This window comes from Lampetra fluviatilis, chromosome 46 (assembly GCF_964198595.1).
Source record: "Lampetra fluviatilis chromosome 46, kcLamFluv1.1, whole genome shotgun sequence".
NCBI lineage: Eukaryota > Metazoa > Chordata > Hyperoartia > Petromyzontiformes > Petromyzontidae > Lampetra > Lampetra fluviatilis.
In genome coordinates, this window is record NC_136320.1 from 10,482,780 (window position 1) to 10,505,354 (window position 22,575).

Here is a 22,575-nt window from a genome sequence, read left to right on the forward strand (position 1 = left end):
AGGAGGGAAGTCCCGAGGTTTCCCGGTGCCAAGAGATTGGCCAACCCTTACAGGACAAGTGACATTGCGGTGCCCCGAAATTGGCTTAAAATTGTATGGGCACAAAAAAGTTCACCGGGCCAGTCGCAATGAGTCATGCATGACATCGAGGAGGGGGCTGGGGTGAAATATTAAGCGAGCAGAGCAGATAATGAGGTCGGGGGATTCCAGCGACACAGACCGAATGCACACTGGCTGGGTGTATATTCGCCAGCCGGACGCCCTTCCAGGTAACGCTCCATGTAAGGGAAGAAAAACAATTGAAACAGGTAGGCACATGATTGGCTGCGTAGGATAACATCACCCTGGATTTTTGAAGTGGAGGGGCATAAAAAGGGGAGGCAAAAACGTTTAAAACGGATCTCATCTTCAACAGCTTGGTGGCCAAGACCCCCCCCCCCCCCCCCGCCATCCTGTCTCCTGGAGCCGCTCGCGGCATCTGTGTGATGCCAGCGAATGCTGCTACGAGGCAGTGATAGGCAAAGTTTTTTCGTCATCCCCCCTCCGACTCTCACAACGTCTTTGCGACGCCGTGAGTATAGCTGTGAGGTACGTGATAGGGCGTGTCAGTGTTTGGGGACTTGTGTAGTGGGTTCAACTGAGTCGCAGACGTACTTCTTAGAGGCAACACATTTATTACACCAACACGTAATACACAAAGGGGTAGCTGCCCCCTTACCAGATAACAGCCTCGGGTGGTGGACTACCCGGCTAAACTACACTAACACACTGGGAGTTAGCTACAATGGGCTGGACTCCGGCTCGGGTCCGGATCCATGTGTTGGAGACTCTTCTTCGACGTAGAATGTAGATCTTCAAATGACGGTAGCAACGCTGAATCCCGGTCCATGTGGGGACCCCGCTTTTATGCTCCCGGGTCATGGCTGGCCCCACCCTTGGCCTCGCCCACCTTCAAGAGAGTCATATTCTTAGGTTATTTCGGTAAAGTCACGTAGGTAAAAATTTAAAATTAATAAAAGTAAAATAAAATAAAAATCACAACTTTTCGGAGGCAACACAAGCTTCCGTCTTCAGGTGGAACCGTCACAGCACGCTTGCTGTATCAAGTAAATGCGAGATTCCAAGAGATACTACCCCGTATATATACTGGTTGAGGGGGGGGGGGGATGGGCCAGGACAGGCCCCCTTTTTATTATTATGGTAAGGTGCGGCTTGAGACTACGACTAGTCTACATAACAAAGGACTGAGCCTTTATTATGGTAAGGTGCGGCTTGAGACTACGGCTAGTCTACATAACAAAGGACTGAGCCTTTGTTATGTAGACTGGCTGAGAGGGGGGGGGGGGGGGTTCCAGAGTTGTTAAAGTGCAACTGCTGCTAATGAGACCGAGCCTCTGCCATGTAGATGGTAAAAGCACAAAAGCAGGTCAGGAAGAAACAGCCTCCTGCTATGTTGTTTGGTGGGTAAAACTTATAGTGTCATCCACATACCTCTTCCACAGGGAAGGACACAGGGTGGAAGTCTGGATGGCGTCTGATTCAAACTTTTCCATGAACATGTTGGCTATCACTGGTGACAAGGGGGAGCCCATAGGGGTGCCCTCATTCTGTTTGTAGAAGGTGCCATTCCAGGTAAAATAAGTGTTGGTGAGGCAATGTCTAACCAGCGCAGGTACATCCGAATTCAATCCATGTCATTTGGCCACATGGCCTCCCAGCATTGAACCACTTCTTGGACGACATCAATTCCAGACACCCATCCATCAGATTCACCATGGAAGTGGAGAAAGATGGAAAAGACAATTTCATGAGAGCCCACAGAGTTGTAGCAATGATCGGCAACGGCCGAAGAATCAGTTCTGCCATGTTTCAGATCTGACTTGTGCTCGCGGACACGATCAGAGACATGAGGTTTCGTTTCTCCAATGTAGCAATCACCACAACTGCAACTCAGTTTGTAGAATCCAGGGTACTGTAAGTCAGGAACGACATCCTTCACAGATGGAATCAGATCACGGATTTTATACACTGTACTGAATCGGACTTGGATCTTATGTTTGTTTAGAATTTTGGAGATCTTTTTGGTCACGCCTGCTATGTATGGCAACGTGATAGTTTTGATCGTAGTTTCATGTGGCTGTTTTTGTATGGTGGGAGAAACAGCTTGGCGGATGGTGCGGTCAGAGTATCCGTTCATCCTGAGGCCCCGATGTACATGTCTTAATTCACTGGCCAGGTGGTGTTGGTCAGAAATGCCATGAGCTCTGTGGTATAGCGTTTTGATGAGATAATTATTTTGAGATGGGTGGTGGTGGGAATCCGGTTTCAAGTAGGAATCTGTGTGGGTGGCTTTCCTGTAGACAGAATGTCCCAAGGATCCGTCAGGTCTCCTCTCAAACAGAATATCTAAGAATGGTAGTTTACCATCTTTCTCCACTTCCATGGTGAATCTGATGGATGGGTGTCTGGAATTGATGTCGTCCAAGAAGTGGTTCAATGCTGGGAGGCCATGTGGCCAAATGACATGGATTGAATTCGGATGTACCTGCGCTGGTTAGACATTGCCTCACCAACACTTATTTTACCTGGAATGGCACCTTCTACAAACAGAATGAGGGCACCCCTACGGGCTCCCCCTTGTCACCAGTGATAGCCAACATGTTCATGGAAAAGTTTGAATCAGACGCCATCCAGACTTCCACCCTGTGTCCTTCCCTGTGGAAGAGGTATGTGGATGACACTATAAGTTTTACCCACCAAGCAACATAGCAGGAGGCTGTTTCTTCCTGACCTGCTTCTGTGCTTTTGTAACGTTCTTGAAGGAGATAGACTTCTTAGAGGCCACACGCTTTTATTCACCAATACTTACTACACCTAACACAAGGGGTATACGGTCCCCTTACCCGTTATCCTGAGGAGCTACAGACTCCGGACTTGCCGGCTATCTCCCGCGCTAGCCTAGCGTCCTCCGGCTGGGACCTAGGGGAGGCACACTGACCCGCCGCTGGTCCGGCGGGTCCCCGACCTCTGGTCGCTTGAGACCTTCGCCCTCACAAGGGCGGGAAGGCTGGGAGCCAGGGTCCTATCCAGGACCTATCTCCCCTGACCACTGGTTACACTGAGCCCCAGCCCTGACAAGCGACCAACTCCTGCGAGTCAACAATGGGGTCAGGCTCCCCGTCGACCACCCCTGCCGCCGCCGCAATTGGAGAAGCCGGTATAGCCACCATAGCCGACTTGCATCTCCCAGAGCCCATAAAGCACGCACAACCATCTCCCGGAGGAAGGCACGACAGGCCATCAGCGTTTGAATGTCGCGTACCCTTCCGGTATGTTACCGTGAACGTGTAATCCTGTAGGACCTCAAGCCATCGTGACAACTGTACGGCAGGCATTTTACGAACCGTAAAATGCCTGCCGTACAGGTACGGACGATATTGTTGTATAAACACGACAATAGCGAGCAGTTCACGGTGAGTAACGCAATAACGTTGTTCCGCCGGAGACAGCACCCTACTGCCGTAGGCAACGACGCGTTCGACCCCGTCCACGACCTGCGAGAGCACTGCGCCAATGCCGGTATTGCTGGCGTCAGTGTCCAGGATAAAGGGCAATGTGAAATCAGGGTAGCACAAGGGAGGGGCACTGATGAGGGCATCGCAAAGCACCTTGAACGCCCCGTCATCTGCATCCCCCCAATGGAACTTGGCCCCCTTAGCCGTTAAAGCATGAAGAGGTTTCGCAATCGTCGCAAACCCCTCAACAAACCGGCGGTAATAGGACGCGAAGCCTATAAAACTGCGGACTTCCCCTACAGACGTCGGTGTTGGCTACGTCCTTACACAATCAGTTTTGGCGGGGTCGGTGGCTATGCCCGTACGACTGACAATGTGCCCGAGGTACCGCACCGATTCCCGCAATAGGAAACACTTCTGAGGCTTGAATTTAAGGTTAGCGGTCCGCATCCTAACAAACACAGCCCTCAATCTCTCCAAATGTTCCTCAAACGTGCGGCTGAAAATAATTACGTCGTCCAAATAGATGAGACATGAGTTCCACTGCAGCCCAGCAAGGACCAGCTCCATCAATCTCTGGAACGTCGCCGGAGCTGAGTGCAATCCCATGGGTAACCGATTAAATTGATAAAGGCCCTGTGGCATACGGAACGCGGTCTTCGGTTTAGATGCCTCATCCAAGGGCAGTTGCCAAAATCCAGATAAAAGGTCCAAGGTGGAAAAGTACCGCGCCCCCGCCAAGGCATCGACTGACTCGTCCATGCGAGGAAGCGGATACGCGTCCGCCAGCGAAACTTTGTTAAGTTTTGGAAAATCCACACAAAATCTCAAACTGCCATCATGCTTCTTCACGAGCACAATCGGTGCACCCCATGGGCTGTTGGAGGGAGCCACAATGTCCGCGGCAAGCATGTCGTTCACTGCCAACCGGACATGTTCTTTCTCTGCCGGGCTCAACCGAAACGGATTTTGACGAATGGGAGCGGAATCGCCTGTATCAATGTGGTGTTTCAATAGAATTCACTGAGTAACATACGCAATTTCAATCGCTGGGACTCGGAAAGATTTTCAGCCCCTGAACAGAGAGAATCCATCCAACCCTCATCGGTATCAGACTGCGCCTCGGACCCTGACGTATCATCCACATGAGCCACGATGGAGTCAGTGTGGAGTGGCAACGATGCATGGGCAATCGCAGCCCCCTGGTGCACGACCTTTGTCCGCAACCCTGCATTCAACATCTGAATGAAGGGTTGTCCCTCAGCAGGCACAAGTGTTTGTGCTCCCACCAGCTCTAACCCCCGTACGGCCGTATTGGAAGGCGCCAGCAAAATACCCGACAGAGTTTCCACCCCGAGCGGTTTCCGTAACCGAAGCGGAATTAACATTTGCGCGCCCGGCGGAATTCGCACGGTTTGGGAGGCCATAGCCGGAACAGTCGCACAAGCCGTGCGTAGCCCGGTGGGCGAAGGCAGGAACGACATCCGGCAGCCCGAAGGGAGCTCAATGCAGCCCTTGTTGATTAAAATTTTAATGGGCATTTTGCCGAGGAAGTCCGTGCCCAGCAAACAGGGAACGGCAAGGGTCTCAGAAACCAAATTGGGACCCGTTAATTTAATATCGCCAATACAAATTTGTGCCGTTATTTGCCCAATAATTCCCAAGGAACCCCCATTCGCTGCAAAGCAAGGGACGGAAACTGGGGCGAGCGCCTGACACTTCTGGGGCAGCACATTGTATATGAGGTCCGAAATTATAGTAGCTGAAGCGCCCGTATCAACCAACAATCGAAATTCAACCCCCTCGATGGCGCCAATAATAACCGAAGAGCCCGTAGCCGCGGCGACAACCCTGTGGGCCAACTCCGACCACTGAACTGGACGGAGTGGCTGCCGAACGTCAACCCCATCCCGGCTCTGACCACTCAACCCAACGCGACGGAGTGGTGCACGGAAACGCGGTGTATGAGATGAGGGCAGGGACCGGATGCGTGAGGTGTCGCGACATGCCTGCGGTTCTTGTGGAGCGGCAGGCGAGCGGGCGGATGATGGCGGGCGATCCGGAGCACGGCGTCGAGGAGCTGGGCAGCCCGATGCCAGGTGACCCTGCTGGCCGCAATTGTAGCACGTGACGGCCCCATGCCCGCGGGGAGCCGTGTCTCCGCCCGGGCTCCCCCTGGCGAGGCCGGACGGCCGCTCTCCAGCTTGCGGCGTGCTGCGATGCGAAGGCCTGGTTATTCATGACCTCGTCTTTCCGCGCAGCCGCGCGCGTGGCACACGCCGCCACCTGCCCGTCTCGCTGGAGGAGCAGCTCCGTATGTAGATAATGGGCAGCGCCCAGTGAGGAGAGATTCGCCTCGTCCTTGACGTGAACGGCGATCCGCAACTCCGGAGCCAGCAGCAAGATCTTCTCCAGCACAATGGAGTCAAGGCCCACGTCGTCCATCCGAGGGTAGGCCGCTTGAGCCAGCGCCATCAGCGCACTCTGGTAGGCGAGGGGTGTCTCGTCAGCCTCCCTCCTCTGACTCGCGAAGCGATGCCTGGTTTCTGATGGAGGCCCGTACACCAAGGCCATCCGATCGAGGGCATCTTGTAGCATGGAGCGAGCCTTTCGTGGGATGAGGAGGAACGTGGCCAGAGCGACGTCGTCCAGTGCGGAAGGCAAGGCTCGGAGAACGATGTACGCAGTCCACCATGCCATCTCCGCATTTGCCACAAATCGTCGGGCAAACGCTGCCCAGTCTCCACCCTTAGCCGTGAAGACTTGTAGAGACGGCAAGCGCTGTTGCAGTCCAGGGAGGTAGTCTCCCCCCGAGGCGAGCTGCGGGCCGAGCGTGGCGTTTGTAGCACCGTCAAATGATAAAATGTCCTGCAGAAGCGGCGGCCGTATTTCTGAAGACGCAATAGCCTCGGTTAGGAGGCCTCCAAGGCCGGAAGTGACGCGTGACCCCTGGGCCACGTGACTTCCGGGGCAGTTGACGTAATTTCCTGCGGAAGTGTCGAAACCCCCGGCGGAAGTGACATCGCTCCCGGCTGCAGCACTTCCGGTGGCAGTGACGTATCCCCGGCCGGAGATGACGTCAACACCCTGTGCGGAAATCCCGCGTTTCGGCGGGAACGGCCCCCAACCTCCGGCCTGGTTCTCCCCTCGCAGCCCCCACTCCCCCCAGCGTGAGCTCGTCGAGGATGGAGGCAGCGGCATGCAGGAGATCGGCTAGCCGAGCGTGGGCCGACTGGATCGCCCATCCCGGCGATGGCGAACTCTCTGATGGGCCCGGAGAATGCGAACCTAGGGGAGGCACACTGACCCGCCGCTGGTCCGGCGGGTCCCCGACCTCTGGTCGCTCGAGACCTTCGCCCTCACAAGGGCGGGAAGGCTGGGAGCCAGGGTCCTATCCAGGACCTATCTCCCCTGACCACTGGTTACACTGAGCCCCAGCCCTGACAAGGGCTGGGAAGGCTTGGTCCAGGGTCCTAGCTGTCTTTAGCCGACTGGGGTCTTCGTGTAGCAGAACTAACCAGAGCTCTCAGCGCTCCGGCTTTTATACCTGTTCGTCGCCGGGTTAACCAATCCCCGGCCACCTCTTGGACCCCTCCGATTGGTCCTTCCCAATCTGGCGTTTGGATCCTACCTCACCCCCATTTGACCCTAACTGTTTGATTGAGCAGGAAAACCTTGTTTACCAACTGCTCTCTCACAGCTTGCGAACAGCGAGTAGTTATCACCACTACACTTTTACCATCTACATGGCAGAGGCTCGGTCTCATTAGCAGCAGTTGCACTTTAACAACTCTGGCACCCCCCCCCCCCCCTCTCAGCCAGTCTACATAACAAAGGCTCAGTCCTTTGTTATGTAGACTATCCGTAGTCTCAAGCCGCACCTTACCATAATAAAGGCTCAGTTCTTTGTTATGTAGACTAGCCGTAGTCTCAAGCTACACCTTACCATAATAATAAAAAGGGGGCCTGTCCTGGCCCACCCCCCCCCCCCACCCTCAACCAGTATATATACGGGGTAGTATCTCTTGGAATCTCTCATTTACTTGATACAGCACCCGTGAACCACGGGATCCCCTCCACAACCACACCTCCCACCTTCAACGTGTAACGACGCTCGTGAGCTCAATGATGGCCCGGATCAGCCAATGACCGCTACGACTCAAGGAGCGCGATAAGCAACTGACATCGTGGGAGCGTGTGTGCAAGGGGAGCGAGTCTGTGATGCCGGGCCCCCAGGGGAGGTGGGCTCGCTCACCCTGGAGGTCCCAGGGGGAATGTGCCATTGTTCCGCTGAACCCGGCTCCTCATGAAGAGCAGTAGGCCGGGCCGACGGGTCCTCCGTGCTTGAAGCCCGCGGAGCCGGCATGCGCGGCTGTTCGGGAGACGTCAGTCGCGCAGCACCTGGGGGCGGAAAAGAATCGCTCCGCTGAGGACCAACCTCAGCGGGCACACACCCAGGCTCATCGAACACATTCGACACTCGACCCCTGCGATGTGGAGATGAAACGAATTCGCGCGGCGCAATAAACGGTTTCAAGCGAGATGGATGCACGAACCAACTCCACCGACCCAAGTTGATCTGGATACACTGTGGTCGGACAACCAAACAACATCGACCGGCTCCCACCAGGGTTGAAGTAACTTAGGTGATGTACCCACCAGCACCTGCGGACAGTGCAACCAGGCCTTGTCTCCAGGCGTCCATTCATACGGAGAAACATGCACTCCCTTAAGCCGTTCGTTGGCCAATTGTCATGACTCAGAATTAACCCTGGAGGCTTCCCATGCCTCGGAAACGTTCTGAAGAGTGAAACGAGCGGAGTCAGAAATCTTAGATTTATGCATTTTCGGCGTGGCTTGCAACTGCACATCGACGGGGGGGTCGTACTCCCTTTCATACATAAAAAAAACGGTGAGTAGCCTATGTATGTGTAGGGGTGTTAGAGAGAGAGCCGTTATGCATGGCAGCTTATGGGAAACAAACACAGTGGGCGGGGCTACGTGAGTGCACGGGGGGGGTGCTCTCAACGACGTCCGCACCAGGCAGCCCGGGGCCCTACCCCTCAGCGGGGGTGGAGTATAAAAGGGGATGTGTCAGAGGGCTCGGGGCAGAATGTTAAAGCTAAACCAGTGAAGACCGAAGATCGTCTAGCTAGAGCCCTGGACTCCCCTGGGACGCCGCCCTTGTCAGGGCCGCGCAGGACCGAGCCAGCGGCGTGGTCCCGAGAACCAGAGCTAGTGCTCTGGGACTCCGGGTACCGTAGCCCGACTTACCAGTGTCGGGCCAGACAGCCTCCCCTAGCCCGTTAGTGGAGGACTAGGAGGTAGGTCAGAGATAGCTAGCAGTGTATTCCCAGCTAGCCGGGTGAGGGGACCGATACCCCCTCTAGTATTGTATGTCCACAGTTGTGACTACTTGTACGGAATAAATACGTGTGCCTCACCAACGGTGTCCAAGAGTCATCAACGGTACTTCATCTGGTGTCAGAACAACTACGAACATGGACACGTGCCGGACAGCTCGAGCCGGAGTAGGTGGAGGACACCGCTGAAATTGTCGAGCCCGAGACGGCTCAACAAGACATCGTGCAGCCGGGGCCGGACGCATTCTTACACGGGCATCAGGATGAAGGGGAGCCGCCATCAGAAGGGCTGAGGCTGGCTCACGCGAGGCTGGCGGAGCTGCTTTACACCGCTGCCGCCACACTCGAACACATCACGCGGCTGGGGGCTGGTGGACCACCACGGGGCGAGGAGAACCGACGTCCGATGCGCCTTCCCACCATCTCAACGGATTCAAACTTTGAATCTCCCGCCATCGCCGCAGCAGCTGCTGAGGGCGTGGCCGGCCTGAACCTCGGGTCCAACATCGCTCTCGCTGGGGCTGCCGCGTCACCGCCAGCGGAGGGAGCGTCATCACGGCTGCGACAGGCGATACCATCTGCCGTTCGCGCCGAAGCGCAGCCGAGTTACGGGGACAGCAGCCTGCGAGCTTCCATGGCGACCGCTGCGCTGCACCAACGGCTGCCTCCGCTCAAAGAGTTTGTTGGCGAGGAGGGCGACTGGGGCGGCTTCCAGCGACGCTTCCTCGCCCACCAAGAAATGGCACGGTGGTCGGATGCTGAGGTTCTCTGCGCGCTGCCGGCGCTCCTCGACAGCGACGCACTCGCCGCCCTTACATCGGCGCCGAGGGAGAAGCGCTCCACGCTACAGATGGCGCTGCAGTTGCTGGCCGGGGTCTACGGACCTTCAGCGGAATGCAGGCAGCAGTTTTACGATCGCCAGCGGGGTGCAAAGGAGTCGCCCCTGGCGTACAGGACGAGTCTCCTGGCACTGGCGAAGACGGCCTTCCCTCGAATGGACGACGACGGCGTGGACGCCATGGTCACAGAAAAAATCCTCCTGCTGGCAGACGACCTGGACATCGCCGTCGTTGCACAGGAGGACACGGAGATGAGTTCCCTCCAGGCTGCGCGGCTCCTCCACGCCAACCTGCTGTCACAGCGTCGGAAAGCCAGCAGGGCAGCGGCCGGGCGTGCGGTGGCTGCAGCCACCATCCCGGCGGAGGAGGTTTACGCCGTCGACCGTCGACGGCAGAAGGGGACGGGAGCATGGTCGGGCCGGGATGGGTCGAGCCGCTTCGACCGTCCGTCATCGCCGCCGGCGCTCCCGCGTTGCTTCAACTGCGGCGTCCGGGGCCATGTCGCCTCGGGGTGCCGCTCTCCTCGGCAGCGCGGGACGACGCCTCGACAGGACGCCGGCCCTCCTCCTTCCAAGCTCCATCAACATAATCCGGCGAGTCGCGGCACCCCTCATGTTTGGCCCAAGCACACACTCGTCACACACTCGCACACCGCAACGAACGGGGGGCCGACATTGCGCTGCGACGGGCCAACACGCACCACTATGGGGACTCAAATCGAACCCAGGCAGTGGTCCATGTTGGCCCATCGCGTTGTGGCCGCGTCGTCGGGGTCGTCGGCCGTGGTGGGACACATTGACGGGGTGGAGGTACGCATCCTGGTCGATACGGGGGCATCGGCGACCATCATTTCCGAACTCATTTACAATATTCTACCTGTCCAGAGCCGTCCTTTACTGCCGGTTAACGTCCCATTCTATGCTGCTAACGGGGGCTCTCTTGGCATCATTGGACAGATTCGAGCGCAAATTTGTATCGGGGATATCAAATTGTCGGGCCCGATTTTTGTTTCCTCCTCGCTGGCGGTTCCGTGCCTGCTGGGGACGGACTTCTTGGGCAAAATGCCGATTCGTATTTTAATAGACCAGGGATGCATTGAGCTCCCGTCGGGACGACGCATGGCGTTCCTGCCTTCCCCTACTGCGGCTCGGACGGCGTTCGTAACAGTACCAGCGTTCATCGTTAAAACAGTTCGTGTGCCGCCGGGAGCTCAAATGTTGGTGCCTCTAAAACTTCGTCGGCCCTTCGCTGAGGGCATTGGGGACCAGGGAATTCTGCTGGGACCATCTAGGGCCGGGGTTAGTGGACCTCATTTGATTCCGGCCCAGACCGTCGTAAGAGGGGACGGGGACCCTTTCATCGCGGTCCTCAATGTGGGGTCGCAGACAGTGGTAGTTCCTCAAGGGACAGTGCTTGCTCACGCGACGCCGGTGCCCTGCGAGGAACCTGTTGCGAATCACGTCAGCACTGCTCCCCGGCCGCACCCACATTCGGACAGCGATGGAGGGTGGCTCGATGCGCTTTGTGCGGGATCGACGGACCTGTCAAATTCAGAGCGCCAACAGCTTAGAACGCTACTGCGGGAATTTTCCGACGTTTTCAGTCGGGACAAATACGATTTGGGTTGCACTCTTCTGCTGCGTCACCATATTGACACGGGTAACAGCGCGCCAATATGCCAGAATCCGTTTCGGTTAAGTCCCGCCGAAAAGGACCATGTCAAATCGGCTATTGATGACATGTTAGCCGCCAACATCATTTCTCCTTCCACCAGCCCTTGGGGAGCGCCGATCGTCCTGGTTAAAAAGCAGGATGGCTCGTTGCGGTTTTGCGTTGATTTTCGGCGCCTTAACAAAATTTTGGTTGCCGACGCATACCCGCTCCCACGGATGGACGAATCGCTGGATGCCTTGGCGGGAGCGCGATTCTTCTCCACACTGGATTTACTTTCGGGATTCTGGCAGCTTCCTCTGGACGATGATTCAAAGCCTAAAACTGCTTTCCGTACACCGCACGGCCTGTTCCAATTCAACCGGTTGCCGATGGGCTTACACTCAGCGCCGGCAACTTTCCAGCGTTTGATGGAATTGGTTTTGGCTGGATTGCAATGGGAGTCGTGCCTGATTTATTTGGATGACGTTATCGTCTTTAGTAAAACTTTTGACGAACATCTCCAGAGGTTGCGGGCGGTTTTCCTAAAGATGCGGGCTGCTAATTTGAAATTCAAACCCCAAAAATGTCATTTGTTACGCGATTCGGTGCGTTATTTGGGGCACATCGTGGGGCGTTCAGGTATTGCTACCGATCCCGCCAAAACGCAGTGTGTCAGCTCCTGGCCGACTCCCACCTCGGTGGGAGAGGTCAGGAGTTTCATTGGCTTCGCGTCGTATTACCGACGGTTCGTCGCTGATTTTGCGATGATTGCCAAACCCCTACACGCTTTAACATCAAAAGGGGTTCGGTTCCACTGGGGTCAGGAGGAGGAGGCTGCTTTCTGCTCCCTTCGGGACGCCCTGGTAAAAGCTCCTCCCTTGATTTACCCCGATTTTTCGGAACCATTTTTGCTCGACACCGATGCGAGCAACACGGGTATTGGGGGCGTGCTTTCCCAGGTGGTTGACGGCGTGGAACGGGTGGTTGCGTACGGCAGTCGGGTGTTGTCTCCAGCGGAGCAAAGATATTGTGTCACCCGTAGGGAACTGTTGGCAATTGTCTATTTCATCCAACAGTATCGCCCATATCTGTACAGTCGGCATTTCACCGTCCGCACAGATCATGCGGCACTGCAGTACGCCCTGCGAGTTCAACAGCCATCGGGACAATTGTCCCGATGGTTGGAGATCCTCCAGGATTTTGATTTCGAAACCACCTACCGTAAGGGCATTCGCCACACCAACGCGGACGCTCTGTCGCGCATGCCAACCACCTCCGAATGTGCATGCCTCCTGGGGTCGGGACGTTGCAAGCCAGCAGGGGACATGCCGGTTCCGGTCCTGGCGGCCGCCGCCGACGACGAAACATTGCTTCCAAATTCTATCGCACAACAGGGAAAAGATTCCCTGCTGGGTTTGCCTGTTAATGAATGGGGGCGCCTCCAGATGGAGGATACCTCCCTCCTCGCGTCGCGGCATCGCGCCGGGGAGGCGGGGCGGGGGACGGGTGATGCCGACGCATGGGAAATGCACGCGGGGTTGCTGATGCATTGGGACGGGAAATCCCATCGACACCGGCTGGTGGTCCCTTCTGGGTTACGGGGTAGGGTGGTGTGGGCTGCTCATGAGCGCCTCCTCCACCTGGGTACCCAAATGACCCTCGCCTTGCTCCAGCTTGATTTTTTTTGGCCAGGCATGATGAGGGATGTCGCAGATCTGTTGGCATCATGCCCTCGGTGTGCGCAGCGAAAACCACCAGCACGGGAGTCAAACCCGCCTTTGCAGTCTATCAGAGTCTCCAGAGTGAACGAACTTGTCGCGCTGGATATTCTGGGGCCATTTCCCGCCACCCCTAGGGGCAATAGATATTTGTTGACCGGGGTGGAATACTTTACGTGCTGGCCTATGGCCTGGCCCCTGGCCAACCAGTCGGCAGCAGCCATCGTGGAGGCCTTTGTCCAAGGTTACGTCATGGACAAAGGTGCTCCGGAGCGGCTGCTGACCGACCAGGGAAACATTTTTTCCGGCAAACTCCTCCAACAGGTCTGTGAGCTCCTGGGAACGAAAAAAATTCGTACCTCTCCCTATCACCCGCAAACTGACGGGATGGTCGAGCGTCTGCATCGAACCATCACGTCTATGTTGTCGCAGCAGGTTTCGGACTCACAGACCGATTGGGACTTGCAAATTCAAGGGGTCCTGGCAGCATACAGATTGGCCCCCCATGCTGCGACGGGATTTTCACCCTTCTTCCTCATGTATGGCCGCGAACCTGACCCACCTGTTCGGGCACAGCTGCAGATCCCCGCGCCGCTGGGAAAAACTAAATTGGCCGACCATGTTAAATTTAACCTTGCGAAATTGACTGAGGCACGGGATGCTGCCATGCTAAATTCCGACAGGCGTCAGAAAGCGAATGAGCGCCTCAGACTGGGTCGCGCGCACGTGCTACAGTGGAAGCCGGGGGACAGGGCATGGCTGCACTGTCCCCAGGTACCACTCGCGACCTCCTCAAAACTGGTGCGGCCGTGGCGGGGCCCCGTCGTGGTGGTCGAGGTTTTGCGGCCTCAGTGCGTTCGCATCAAATGGGGGAAGCGCCGGTGGTTTGTGCACCCCTCTAGGCTGAAACCCTTTGTTGCGGTGCGAGGCCCCACTCCACACACGCGTGGCCAAACATGTGGGGGGTCGGCCGACTCAAAGGGTCCGTCTCTGCTGCTCTCGCCTGACGTGTTGCCGGCTGTCCCGCCCCCAGGTGCACCAGGAATGACGGGCTCTCGCCCAACAACCCCTACGGGGGATGCCGAGGGTCTCGCGACATCAAGCGCAGACTCACTTCGAAATGGACAGCTGCCACCGGATGGTCCGCCATCCGGGGTTGCCCCGTGTGACGGGCCTGCGGCAAGGACGCGCGCAAGAATGCGCAGACTCTTGTGATGCACAAAAAGAAGACATTTATTTTTTATTTTTTATTTTCACGTGTATGGTTACTGTGCGCTGCATCGGTGGTGTGCTCCTGGCACATTGTGTTGTGTTGTGTGTGTGTTGGGGGTTCCTTGCGATTTGTATATACGTTGCTTTTACGGAATTCGTATTTATTCGGGGGGGGGTGCTTGTTGTTGTTCTCTTCGCGTTATGTTGAAAAATAGTGAGGCACACGCGCGGTCAGGGGGTAAATGCGCTTTTATTGTCGTTTTTTTTGTATGTTGGCAGCCGGGACGGCTGCAAGCTATGCGGGGGGGGGGGGGGGGGGGGTGATATAGGGGTGTTAGAAAGAGAGCCGTTATGCATGGCAGCTTATGGGAAACAAACACAGTGGGCGGGGCTACGTGAGTGCACGGGGGGGGGGGTGCTCTCAACGACGTCCGCACCAGGCAGCCCGGGGCCCCACCCCTCAGCGGGGGTGGAGTATAAAGGGGGATGTGTCAGAGGGCTCGGGGCAGAATGTTAAAGCTAAACCAGTGAAGACCGAAGATCGTCTAGCTAGAGCCCTGGACTCCCCTGGGACGCCGCCCTTGTCAGGGCCGCGCAGGACCGAGCCAGCGGCGTGGTCCCGAGAACCAGAGCTAGTGCTCTGGGACTCCGGGTACCGTAGCCCGACTTACCAGTGTCGGGCCAGACAGCCTCCCCTAGCCCGTTAGTGGAGGACTAGGAGGTAGGTCAGAGATAGCTAGCAGTGTATTCCCAGCTAGCCGGGTGAGGGGGCCGATACCCCCTCTAGTATTGTATGTCCACAGTTGTGACTACTTGTACGGAATAAATACGTGTGCCTCACCAACGGTGTCCAAGAGTCATCAACGGTACTTCATATGCATGCGGGGCCATCCTGCAAGCAGTGGTTGGTCAAAATGCATTCAGGAGCGCCCTTGTCCATAACATAACCATTGAGGAATGCCTCCATAACAGTCTCAGCCGATTGAATTGGGAGCGGCCAAGCGACAGGCCACCGTAAAAAATACTCGACCCCCACAAGCCGATATTTGTTCCCCCGAGCGGTTATGGGGAATGGGCCGAGGATGTCTAGTGCAACAAGTTCGTTGACGCACGATACCTGAATTGATTGCAAGAATGGGCAGCAGGGTTTCACCGGCGGCTTTCGCCGAGCACACTGCATGCACCCTTTGAGAAAATCGTCCACATCCACAGACATGGCCGACCAATAGAAATGCAGTTTGCGCGTGGCCAGCGTCTTCTGCAGTGGGGACAACAATGGTATAACGACACAGCCGCCCGTCCCAATGCATGAGTAAGCCGTCCTGCAGAACCGGGGTGACACTGCGTCGACCCATTCCCCCATCAGCTTCCCTCACACGATGCCGCAATTTGAGTAGCGAAGAGTCTTCCGCCTGATGGCGTCCCCATTCCACGTAATCCAGACCGATGACCGCATCCCGTGCGCCTGGACTGGCGCCTGTCCCGCTTGTTTCCACATCGGCAGATGCCGCAAGAGGAAGGGGCGAGATCACATCGGTCGGTTTACAGCACCCGGAACCCGAAACACATGCACAACCTCCAGCCGTTGGCAATCGCGACAGGGCATCGGCGTTCGTATGGCGAGAACCATTGCGGTACGTAACGTGGAATGAGAAGTCTTGCAGGATCTGCAGCCAGCTTCATAATTGGCCTAACGGCTGGTCCACACGCAGCGCATATTGGAGCGCTGCATGATCGGAGCACCCCTCAAATCATCTACCATACAAGTAGGGGCGATATTGCCGCACAACCACAGATGCAGTTTTCTCTGGGTCGGTCGCAATATCGATTCGTCAATAATGTGGCCAAGATATCGAACCGATTTCTGGAGAAGGTGACACTTCTGAGGTTTAAATTTAAGGTTAGCAGCATCCATTTTGAGAAAGGCGGCACGCAGGCAGGCCAAATGTTCATCGAAGGTGCGGCTGAAGATGTTTACGTCGTCGAGATATATCAAACACGAGTCCCACTGGAGACCTGCCAGGACCAGTTCCATCAAATGTTGGAACATAGCGGGCATGGAATGGAGCCCCATAGGAAGCCGATTAAATTCGAGCAATCCCTGATGCGTACGAAAGGCTGTCTTAGGTTTTGAGACATCGTCAAGTGAATCATCCATGCGAGAAAGGGGATATGCATCCACAACAGAAACTTTATTAAGCTTCTGAAAATCGACGCAGAATCATAAGCTACCATCGTGCTTCTTTACAAATACAATCAGAGCTCCCCAGGGACTGGTGGATGGTGAGATGTCCGCGGCCAACATCTCATCAACCGTCAGCTGAACATGTTCCTTCTCCGCCGGGCTCAGCTGGTAGAGATTCTGCCGGATAGGGGCCGCATCGCCCGTATCAATGTGATGACTCAGGACGTGCGTCCAATATCAAATTTTTCTTCGCTAGAAATGTCTGAGAATTCACGCAAGATCACCCTCAACTTTCCTATCTGGTCCGCGGACAAGGTGCCACTCTAAGCACACAGTTTGTCTATCCAGCCTTCATCCACGTCTCGGGATTGTCGCGTGTAAAACTCAGCGCTCACATTCCTGACGATGCCCCCTTCCGGACGCGTTGGCGATGCATGAGCCAACACAGTACCCTCCTGGATGACCGTGTTGTCCAACCCAGCATTTAGAACCTGAATAAAAGGTTCCTGTTCATTGGACACTAACGTCTGAGCTGCCACCAAAGTCAGTCCGTGACTGACCTTGTTGGAAGGTCCCAAAACAATCCTGATAGCGCCAGCACCGTAGCGTTGGCCGTACACAAACGGGTGGGGGAAGGCAAAAATGCCATTCAACGGCCGGATGGCAATTCCAAACAGCCACGGTCAATGCAGATTTTCAGAGGCATCCTACCAAGAAAATCGGTTCCAAGTAAACATGGAACAGCCAGGGACATGGAGACAAGAATATGTCCTGACAATTGAACATCAGCGACGCATACCTTGGCCGTTATCCGACCAATAATACCTAATGAGCCGCCGTTAGCGGCGAAACAAGAACCTGAAACCTACAGGGCAAAATATTGTAAATCAACTCAGAGATGATAGTTGCCAATGGCACCCGTGTCAACTAGCATCTTTATTTCCACACCCTCGATAAACCCAAGCACGGCAGATGAACCCGCGGCCGCAGCTACCACTCGATGGGCCAGCTCTGACCACTGATCTGGACGGAGCTGGCGAACTTCATGATCATGCGTATGACTCCCCCGTACCGAAGCGCAACCGGGACGCGAACCAAAATGCCTAGATGGGTGAGGTGAGGCCAGGGGTCAAGTGTGGAGTGTGTCGCGACATGCCTTAGGGTGTAGGGAAGCATAGGATGGCGGCGATGCTGGGAGGTGCCGTCGTGTAGCAGGTGACACGGCCGCCTCCGGAACGAGACGACGACCTTGGCCACCACTGCTCATCCGTCCGTCACGCCCCATCATTACGCCGGTCGCCTCCACCCCGAGTCGACGCGCATGCCGACAGGGGCTCCCCTCCATCAGGTGGCCCCGGCTCAATGCGGGATACGGCACACGTCACCAGCACCCTGTCCCAAGCTGGGCTTGGATGCACTTGGCGACCTTGAGAGACAAGACGTCATCATCTTCGGCTGGAAGAATTGTGTAGAGGGATTTCACCAATGCCAGAAGTTTCTCGAGGACCAACGTGTATATCCCATCATAGTCCATTTTGGGGAAGGCGGCTTTCGCCAGCACCAAAAGTGCGCTACGGAAGGCGAGGGCTGACTCGGTTTCCCCCTTACGCCATGTGGCAAATTTGTGGCGTGTGTTCACCGGAGGCTCGTATATGGATGCCATCTGGTCGAAAGCCTGCATGAGGGTGGACTTCTCTAGCGGCGAGATGGCGAGGAACGCTGCAAGAGTGTCATTGTCGTCCCTGAGCGGCATCGCCGCTCCCTCCTTCACCGGCGAGACCGTGGTACTGATCTCCGCGAGGAGCGAAGCCGCAGCGTGGAGGAGCTCTGGGAGGCGACCGTGCGCCTATCGGAGGGTCGCCTCCACCGACGGCGAAGCGTCGAGCGCTCGGACAGCGCCCTGCTCTGCCGGCAGCGTCTCTCCCGCATCTTCCAGAGCTGTAGGCGGCACGAGGTCCTCGTCCTCACTGTCCGACATCCTGGTACGTGGTCTGCGACGTATCGACATAGTCTACTGCTAGCTAAGTAAAATAGCGTGTTGGCCACTTCTGACACCAGTTGTAGTGAGTCCAACTGAGTCGCAGACGTTATTCTTTAGAGGCAACACATTTATTATAGCAACACGTAATACACAAAGGGGTAACTGCCCCTTTACCAGATACAGCCGAGGCTGGTGACCATCCAGCTAACTACACTATATGGAGGAGTTACAGCTACGAAGGGTCGGACCCTCACTCGGGTCCCGGCCACGTGTTGATGCCTTGTAGAGCTTCCAGCTTGTTGGACGTGGAGCTTCCAGCTTGTCGAACGAAGCGACCCCCGGTCCCTCTCAGGGACCCACCTTATATGCTCCCGGGTCGGGGCTAGCTCCGCCTGGGCCCCGCCCGCCTTCTCGAGCGTTCTAGCTTCCTCTCGATCCCTCTCAAGAGCTCTCCCCGGACACGTGATCACCCCCTAGCCCACCCACCTGAGGTCCTCTTTGTGGATACTCCGGATCACGTGTCTACGGGGTCAACTAGAGTGCCATAGCCCGAGGCAACCCGGTCCCTGGGCTGACACTCTCCCACTCCCCCTTGTGGGAGCCTGCACTACGCGCTATGTGCGGTGCCCGCACTATCCCAGCGTATCTACGGGGTGTACGCGATGACGGTGCATCGCACGCCGTGCTATAATAAAGCCGGCATAGGCCTCGGCAAGGTAAGGTAAAAGTTAAAAGGTAAAAACGAGCCTACCTTTACCCTACCTTTTACCTTATCACAATACAATCACTCTACCCTACCTTTTACCCTTTAGCAGGTAAGGTAAAAGGTAAAAAGCAACGAGCTTACCTTTACCCTACCTTTTACCCTTACCCCATACAAATTACAGGGTAATTACTGGGGAACTACTACACGTGAACAAGGTTTATGACGGTAAATGCGAGGTAGAGCCCTTTATACATATAGAATACTCTCAATGATTCCAATTTTGCACGCTTTATTTTAACTCACTGTTGTTGTCGTTATTGTTGTTGTTGTATCCTCAAATCTTGAAACTCAATTTGTACCCACTTCCTAATGTGGTATCGACTGCACACTTGGCATACTTAGGTCATACTGATGACAATACTATACTCTATCATAAAAAAAACATTTTAAACGTTATTTTTTATTAAACTAATAGGGTTTTCCCCCTTTTTTCTGGCAACAAAACTGACACCTTTTGCAAGGAATCATGCTTACATTAACCACAATACTTGCAGTCAAATGCAAACAAAAAACAATACTCTGATCATTTATGCATTGTCTTTGAAACTGATTGGTCCACACCAGAGACAGCTTTCTTTGGAGCCTAGTCTCATATGGTGTTCAACCAGATGACGCCAAAAGTCGCACAGTTCAAAGACAACGCACTACCAGAGTAATGAGAGCTCGGGGTGAGCAGCTACATCATGGGACCTCCTTTGCCAGTACCAAAATATACTAATAGGGTTTTTCCCCTTTTTTCTGGCAACAAATGTTTCGGCTTGGGTCTAATTGTTCACGCTCAACTGACTTTGGCTGTAATTGGCCACGGTCCCTTACGTTGTGGCAAGCCTCGGGGCCACTTCCTGGAGTCGTGGAGTTCTGCCATTACTAGTGTAGGGGTGTTAAGGGAGGGCAAACAAACACACAAGGGGTGTTTGCGCCCGCACGCGTAAGGGTGCCTACATCCACGTCCACAACGGTTAGCCCTGGGGGGCTGTGACGGCGCTGTGATCCCCCACAGCCCCACCCCTCGGGGGGGAATTGCTATATAAGGCGGGGAGCCGGTGTGCTCGGGGTCGAGTATTACAGCTTAACCAGCGAAGAGCGAAGACCAGCAGGATAGGCCCTGGGACTCCCCTAGCTCGCTGTCCTTCTAAGGACCGACCAAGGCAAGCCAGCGGCGCGGCCCTGAGAGCCCAGAGCCGATGCTCTTGTAAGAGCCGGTCTGGTTGGCTAAGGGTGCCGAGATCCTAGCTTGGCCAGAGCTGGATCAGCTAGCCTCCCCTAGCTCTCTAGTGGAGGACCTGGGAGCAGACTAGCCGGGCTAGCGCTAAGGGTGTCTCCCTGTTAGACGGGTGAAGGGGCCGTTACCCCTTCAAGTATTGTGTTCAGCTCTTTGGTTGAATAAGTGTGCCTCCGACTACGTCGTCTACGTCTCCTTGAACTCACTACACAAGTACATTTTACTGGTAGGAACGAAGTGAACCAGCCTACAATAGATTATATCGTCCGTCCGTCCGTGTAGCAACATCGCCCCCTACTGCAAACACTTGGCAGGACCCTACAAAAACCTTTAGACTCAGTGACGCTTTCCTGGCTAAACAAGTGTAACATTCCCTTACAATTCCCTGAGATAACTTTTAATTAAAACATTTAAATTAATGCTTTCCTGGCTAAACAAGTGTAACATTCCCTTATAATTCCCTGAGATAACTTTTAATTAAAACATTTAAATTAATGCTTTCCTGGCTAAACAAGTGTAACATTCCCTTATAATTCCCTGAGATAGCTTTTAATTAAAACATTTAAATTAAAATTTAACTCACAGTGGCCTAAAGCCTACAGCGAGGCCTAAAGCCTAGAACTAGGCCTCAAACTCTCCCTTCGTATCGTACCCCCGCGTGTGTGCAAGGGAGTTAATGTTTAACAATGTTACATTCCCTGATGTTTTTAAATAGAAACATTTACATTTAAAGCTTTTACATAAATAATAAAAACATTTAAATTAAAAATTAACTCACAGCGGCCTAAAGCCTACAGCTAGGCCTAAAGGCTAGAATTAGGCCTCAAACTCTCCCTTCGTATCGTACCCCCGCGTGTGTGCAAGGGAGTTAATGTTTAACAATGTTACATTCCCTGATGTTTTTAAATAGAAACATTTACATTTAAAGCTTTTAAATAAATAATAAAAACATTTAAATTAAAAATTAACTCACAGCGGCCTAAAGCCTACAGCTAGGCCTAAAGGCTAGAATTAGGCCTCAAACTCTCCCTTCGTATCGTACCCCCGCGTGTGTGAAAGGTAGTTAATGTTTAACAATGTTACATTCCCTGATGTTTTTAAATAGAAACATTTACATTTAAAGCTTTTACATAAATAATTAAAACATTTAAATTAAAAATTAACTCACAGCGGCATAAAGCCTACAGCTAGGCCTAAAGCCTAGAACTAGGCCTCAAACTCTCCCTTCGTATCGTCCGATTAGGTGTAGCAACATCGCCCCCTACTGCAAACACTTGGCAGGACCCTACAAAACCCTTTAGACTCAGTGGGGCTTTCCTGGCTAAACAAGTGTAATAATACATTATGTTTATATTATTTGGTTATTCGTTCCTACCAGCCCACCCCGCAGGGTCCTGTTATAAAAGCGTGTTTTTAATCAAGTTTGTTTTAATATTACATATTAAATGTATGCCACGGACTGTGCCACGGAGCTTTAAACGGTAAACAATGTACCGTATTTACCAGGTAATACTTCGCGCTACCTTTACCCTAACGGGTAATTCTTCCGAGCTACCTTTACCTTACCCTTTACCTTACCCCTTGGCATGTCGACACCTTTACCCTTTTATCCGGTAAAAAGGGTAAATTACCTTACCTTGCCGAGGCCTAAGCCGGCACCACACAGCAACCCACCCTGTGCTGTCCGCGACGTAGGAACATCGCACGCCACGACCCTCCCGATGTCACTACATATCTGTACCCCACTCACGCCCCCTCCCTTCACTTACCCCTCCCTTCACCCCCCCTCCCTTCACTCATCCCCCCTCCCTTCACTCATCCCCCGTCCCTTCACTCATCCCCCCTCCCTTCACCCCCCTCCCTTCACTCATCCCCCCTCCCTTCACCCCCCTCCCTTCACTCCCCTCCCTTCACTCACTCACCCACCCTTCACTCACCCACCCTCCCTTCACTCCCCCCCTTTCACTCACCCACCCTCCCTTCACTCACCCCTCCCTTCACCCCCCCTCCCTTCACCCCCCTCCCTTCACTCATCCCCCCTCCCTTCACCCCCCCTCCCTTCACTCCCCCTCCCTTCACTCTCTCCCTTTCACTCACTCCCCCTGCCTTCACCCCCCTCCC

General features: G+C 54.7%; 1 long non-coding RNA gene across 1 annotated transcript; it reads right to left on the reverse strand.

Annotated features, from left to right (window-relative positions):
* Nucleotides 1–609: 609 nt before the first annotated feature.
* Nucleotides 610–22,191, reverse strand: LOC144947771 (uncharacterized). Its single transcript, XR_013640090.1, has 4 exons — nt 22,091–22,191; nt 17,642–17,911; nt 7,771–7,916; nt 610–949 (listed from the first exon to the last, which is right to left on the reverse strand). It is a non-coding gene; the product is annotated as an uncharacterized LOC144947771 (long non-coding RNA).
* Nucleotides 22,192–22,575: the final 384 nt, after the last annotated feature.